Source organism: Lactuca virosa, chromosome 4 (assembly GCF_052849685.1).
Source record: "Lactuca virosa cultivar CGN04683 chromosome 4, Lactuca_virosa_CGN04683_v6, whole genome shotgun sequence".
Taxonomy (NCBI): Eukaryota; Viridiplantae; Streptophyta; class Magnoliopsida; order Asterales; family Asteraceae; genus Lactuca; species Lactuca virosa.
This window is the reverse complement of record NC_136429.1, coordinates 297612881-297619729: the sequence shown is the minus strand read 5'-3', so window position 1 is coordinate 297619729 and position 6849 is coordinate 297612881. Positions and strand designations below refer to the sequence as shown.

The following is a 6849-nucleotide window of genomic DNA, read 5'->3' as shown; positions in this document are numbered from 1 at the left end:
CCCGAGGATTGATACCCCTTTTTACCATTATATTATGTTTTATTTGAAAACAAAGGGTGTAATTTTCTTGGTGGACCTGACATCCCACCACAAACCATAATACCAGTTCAGATCAGAATCCTATAATTTTTTTTTTAAAACGAGAAACCTTACAAATTTACCAGAATCAAATTTTGTGGAAGGGCTGCTAAAAGAAGAAGAAGAAACACAAAAGAACATTCCATAATGAAGTAAGCTTAAACATCAGCATGTCATTGCTGATTAAATTCATATTCACCCTACGAATTCATATTCATAAAGTCAAACACCCTTTTCCACGATTACCAAGACCCAATCAAATGCAATGCGATTACCCCCTGTATATAAAATTGTCATTTGTCCATTTTCATCTTCCCCAAATTCTCCATCGTAAAAATGCAGTCTAACCCATAAACATCACCCTTCTCGTTATACCTTCTATCGAAACACCCTACGGTGGTCGGATTTCGTTGGAGCCACGCCCAACCTTGGGGAGCCACATGGGTCTTCCTCATCTCCTCCATCGCCGTCTACTTCACAGTCTTCGTCGTCCTCCACCTCTTCATCCTCCTCTTCCGCCACCGCATCCGCCCAGTACCCCTCGACCTCATCCCTTCTCTCCACAGCCTCGCCATGTCAATCATCTCCGCTACCATACTCGCCGGTACATTGACCTCCGCCGCCACCGAGATCCGAGACACGATGTGGTTCTGGGGCAGCTCAAAAACCCTACTCCAATGGCTTCTTTGTTTCCCACTCGGCATGCGCTGATCAGGGTGCATATTCTTCTAGTCATACGTCTTCTACCTGTCACGTTACCTTCACATGATCCAAACGTTCTTCACTATCTTACGACGTCGTAGACTCTAATTATTCCAACTCTTTACTAATACATTCAATGATTATATCGTTTATATGGCTGGAATTATCACAATCGTTTCAAGTACTGGAAATCGTGTTCACCACATTCATGTATTCTATTGTTTACGACTACACATAAGATCTAAGAGTCATAGCTTCACAAAGGTCAAAGGCATGACATCAAAGATGCATGATATGTGTAAGAGATAGCCAAATAAGCAACCACAACCCATTTCTTGATGGGTTCGGCCGCATAGGAGATATGAGAGGGGATGACGTGTTTTACACTTCATCTCATATACTTATATTAACATGTATTTATGTAGTGAACATGTAAATGTCCAAAATCATGTACATAACTTATTAAATCACACCATTTGAGTTAATACTTAGTTAATATCTCTTGAAATATTATTTTCATAAAATAATAATTCCCAATTAAATATAAGAACTAATAATATTTATTAATAATCAAATTATAATAAATATTCAATAAGTGACTACTTGATAAATGTGTGATTCTGTACGATCATATGTTATAAGCAATATCATTCTAAAAATATTCTTGAGCATATAGATCCAACACCAAAGAAGTCAGAATAGCAATCCAACCACTTTTGGAATCAAACCAACAAATAGAAACTGATATGTTCTTGAGGTGTGTTGTGCTCTTCGGGCTTCTTCGAGATTTAGAGAGAGAAGAGGGATGTGGATTTCTAGAGGGTTTTTCCACTTGGAATGATAAGGTGGGATTTGTGTTCCTTATTAGATAATAACTTTATTATCTAGTAATTATCTATAAGGCAATTAATTATATGAAAGATTTGACTTTCAAATCTTTAAACATAAGCCTATGGTAATCTACAAGTTTTCATTAACTAATTATATATTCAATTAATTAACAAACTAGATCTTTATAATTCTTTTATGTCATTAATTGATTAATTTTGTTATTGTGTAACCCAAAAAGACCTTTTACCATTATTAATATTATTACAAATTGTTGTGAACACTATTTCTAACACAATCTCCTACAATTTCAGAAAATAAAACAAAATTCAACATATAAGTTCATAATAACATACAAAGTTCATAAATTCAGGTATTATCTACCACATATAAAAAAGCAACAATCATGCTATTAGAGAAATTAGGAAAAAAAACCAAGATTATATATGTATCTAGTTTCAGTTTCTAGTTTATGTATTTGTATATCTATCTAATTTAAGCAAGATAGCAGGAAAATATGCAACAAGTAGAAAAGATTTCAACATTCATATTTCATTTTGTTTTTTGTTTTGTTTTTCTTAAGAGAAGAAATAATGTTTGAGTACGTCGTCAGACGATAACGGAGGAATGGCAAAAGAAGTTGATGATCAACAAAACTACTGTGGTCGGCGAACCTGCTCTGATGGTGCTCGGCGAACCTCCTCTGACGGTGTTGCTACCTACGGCGACTATGGAAGTCGTCGGATGTCGGCAATGGAAATTGGCGAATCGCTAGACATCGACGTTCGGTGGATGAAGCTCGAGTGGCTGGATCGACTAGAGGCATAAGTAGATAGGGGCGTTGGAAGCTGGAGATGTAAAGTAAGAAGAGACTTGAGGGCACAAAGGGGCAAATAGTCCTAGGTTAACTATTTTTTAAAAATTACCTAGTAAAAGGCTGCTAACAAAATAAAAGATAAAATTTTTGCAAAAAATCCGACCGAGTTAGACATTATCTCTTACTAGGTCGCAAAACAAACCCCTAGGTGTGACGACAATATATTTTTCTCCTCTATCATAGACACAAAAGACAATAAAATCATATCAAAAGAATGATTTAACCAAACCATAATTACTAGTTCGGAATCCTGTAATTTACTTTTAAAAGAGAAACATTACTATTTAACAGAATCAAATTTCGTGAAAGGGCTGCTAAAAGAAGAAGAAGAAACACAGAAGAACATTCCATAATGAAGTAAGCTTAAACATCAGCATGCCATGGCTGATTCAATTCATATTCACCCTATGAATTCATATTCAAAAAGTCAAACACCCTTTTCCACGATTACCAAGACCCAATCAACTTCAATGCGATTACCCACCTGTATATAAAATTCTCATTTGTCCATTTTCATCTTCCCCAAATTCTCCGTCGTAAAAATGCAATCTAACCCATCAACATCATCCTTCTTGTTATACCTTCTATCGGAGCACCCCACGGTGGTCGGATTCCGTTGGAGCCACGCCCAGTCTTGGGGAGCCACATGGGTCTTCCTCTTCTCCTCCATCGCCGTCTACTTCGCAGTCTCCGTCGTCCTCCACCTCCTTCTCCTCCTCTTCCGCCACCGCACCCGCCCAGTACCCCTCGGCCCCATCCCTGCTCTCCACAGCCTGGCCATGTCAATCATCTCCGCTACCATACTCGTCGGTACATTGACCTCCGCCGCCGCCGAGATCCGAGACACGCGGTGGCTCTGGGGCCGCTCAAAAACCCCACTCCAATGGCTTCTTTGCTTCCCACTCGGCACGCGCCCATCAGGGCGCGTATTCTTCTGGTCATACGTCTTCTACCTGTCACGTTACCTTCACGTGATCCGGACGTTCTTCACCATCTTACGACGTCGTAGACTCTCTTTATTCCAACTCTTCACTAATTCCATTCCAATGGTTATGTCGTTCCTATGGCTGGAATTCTCACAATCGTTTCAAGTACTGGAAATCGTCTTCACCACATTCACGTATTCCATTGTTTACGGGTACAGGTTATGGACGGAATTAGGATTACCAACGGCGTCGTTTCCACTGGTGGCCAACATTCAGATAATCTTGTTGGGTTTGAATTTGATTTGCCATTGTGGGGTTTTGTTCTTGCAAGTATGGAAAGGTGGGTGCAATGGAATTGGGGCGTGGGTTTTCAATTCCATCCTCAATGGTGCATTCCTATTCATGTTCTTGAATTCCTTCGTCAAAATGCGTTGGATTCGTAGGAAAGCTCTGGAATCATCGGCCACTAATGGTAAACATGAATAAACTAATTAACCACGATCAATTCAAACGCTTTCAATTCAAGGATCGGTTTCTTGAAATTGGAGCTGACCCAGTTTACCCGATTGCTAATTAGCGTGGTTTAATTCGACCCGTATGATCTAACATTTGTATGATTTATTAATGTATAGATTATTATATGATGACACACGTGGAAAAATTAATCTTTTGTAATTTGTATAGTTGACAGGTAGGAACTTAATTTATTGTTTGCATCTTTTTTTACGTCAAACTAAGAGCATGACAATGTTGATTTACTAATATTATTTTGTAACAATAATTATGGCATACAGCTTTCTTATTTAATTTCTATAATGGATTCTAACTTTTATTCCATTTTATACCAACATGGCATTTCGATATTGTTACGTTTATTTTTTTGTATTTCTTTTCTATGTTAAGTAGGTATTTCATCCGATTCCATCGTTATATTTAATCATGCATGATGGATTCTCGAATCGGTAAATAGTTAAAGAGTTACAAAATTTGAAAACCTTGGCACAAAAAATAAAAATTGAATGGTTAAATATTTAGCAAAAAGTTTGACATAACTACATAGGACAAATATAAAATTAGATTATAATTTAATAATAACTACTTTATAACTCATCCTGCTTATGCAGCGAAAAATTCGTTTGAAATTAATAAAAATGAAAACTATAAAAAATATATATAAGGGACCAAAACGTAACTTTAACGCGGGGAGCAACCTTTTTGCAATTCGTATATTGAATGTGATTACAAATGTCAACAGTCTACATATATGACGATGACGATTATATCATATCAAGTGGACCACAAAAGTATAAAAATAAAATTTCGATAAAAAAAATTATATATGGAAAAGATGGACGAAAAAAGATTTGAAAATGTTTTTTTAATAGCTTAATGATTTTATAAAACACACTAGCAGAGAGCTAGATTAAAACAAATTACATAGAAATAAACATAAAGGGTTTGTAGCCAAAGTAACTTGGAAACCTTAATCCTCTTGTTCCTATTAGCCAACCACTCAAAAGCCGTCAAATTAATCTTCTCTACAATGCTACTCTTTGGGAACTTGATGAATTGGAAAATGACGTAGTTTTTGTAAAGCCATAACATCGATATGACAGTCAAAATAATAACCTCCAACACTTATTAGTTCTAAAGTATTTGTTGATGCAGTTAAAATAATTAATTGATGCGGGTATTGTACAGCACCAAAAAAATATCGCATAAAAAATTATCATTATTTGATAATGCGGTTCCAAAACCGCACTAAAAAATAGTCAAAACCGTACCAAAAAATAGCAAAAATCGCACTAAAAATCGCCACCGTTTCAAAAATAGCCAAAATCGCACCAAAAAATAACCAAACCGCCTCAAAAAATAGCTAGCTAAAACCAATTAACAGGTTCGTCATTGATGCACACCACACTCCTTATGAAACTTCATTTTCTTATATTTAGGTATGTTCGGTGAGTATTTTTCAATCAATGGTTCAATCGTAATATCTTAATCTGGTTTTTGAGCTTTCTACTATGATTCCATCAACTTCGCTTTCCTCAACTGCTGGTCCATTAGAGGTTCTAGTTGTCCCTTCTTTGATTTTAGCTTCTCCAAAAAAGGTGGTTTCAATCTTTGTAATTTCTTTTTCTCTACCAATTAAAAATCTCTTATTGGGAAATCACATTTCATCAACGTTGTTTTCAATCTCTTTTTCGACAACATCTTAAAACTCACTCTGCAAAAACTAGCTCCGTACCCATTGATTGAAAGTCACCGAAGCGAACATCATAAGTCTTTGGATCGTTTTTTGGAGATATGTCACGGAAGAAGAGGCATCTGCAGAGATTCAGAACAAGAAAACATCGTTAAAACTTTAAATCGGACATCTATTTACAATTAATAAGAGAAAAATGGATTCAAAAATGTCATTAATGAAAAGAAGATAAATAATAGACATACCTCACATGCGTTTTTAAGTATAGAATCGACAAATCTATAATTATGAGAAGAGGTTGTATCTCCAACGTTATATAAAAAAGGGAAGATTGAATGAAAATTTGAAAAACATGAAAATTTTGAATGAATTGGAGGGATCTAGCGCGAAATGAAAAATTTGAATGAAATTTTTAGAGGAAAGATTACTGGTGCGGTTCAATATTTTTTAGTGCGAATTGTTTTTTTGGTGCGGTTCAATGTTTTTTAGAGCAAATTATTTTTGGTGCGGTTGTAATTGTTTTTTGGTGCGGTTTCCACATGATTTTATGGTGCGGTTTTGGGAAACCGCACTAAAAAAACTATTTTATAGTACATTTATCTTATTTTTTGATGCTGTAGATATTTAATAAGTTGGTTTTTAGAAGTGATCATATCAAAAAATAAAAACCACTCACATTATTAAATGACTTGTACTTGATAAAAACTCTCAAAACAACAAATCTAACAACAACATCAACAAATCTTTCATTAATGAGAAATAAGATCCAGTGGGTTTTCACGAACTTACAACTCAAAACTCTCTACAATAACACTCACACTCAAATATACACAACAATCAAAAAAGGTTTTAGTCTACAAAACAAGTTTAACAAAGAATCAGACTCTAAACTTGAACAAACCCTAAAACAATGAAGATGAAGACGACTCAAGAACAGAGAGACTCGACTTGTGTGTTATGGTAAAAATGAATTGAATTGATCAAAATAACACGGCTGAGCTTACATATATATCTCGGGTAATATCCACGAACCAAACCCGAATAAACCCGATCCATACCCTTCCTGAAAGATCCGCGTGCTTCTTCTCTTATACAGATATCATGTTATACCCCCTGCACTTACTGAAACAAACACAATATACCCAAATAACACAAATCCATTCTTATTCTTTTAGTAAACCACTTCTCAAAGTTTTACAGTTTCAACCCAGTTTTAGGAAAGCATTCAATGT

General features: G+C 35.6%; 2 pseudogenes; both read left to right on the top strand.

Annotated features, from left to right (window-relative positions):
- Positions 1-441: 441 nt before the first annotated feature.
- On the top strand, positions 442-1018 carry LOC145106001 (fatty acid elongase 3-like pseudogene; annotated as a pseudogene).
- A 1800-nt stretch (positions 1019-2818) lies between these two features.
- On the top strand, positions 2819-4192 carry LOC145168877 (fatty acid elongase 3-like pseudogene; annotated as a pseudogene).
- The last annotated feature ends 2657 nt before the right edge of the window (positions 4193-6849 follow it).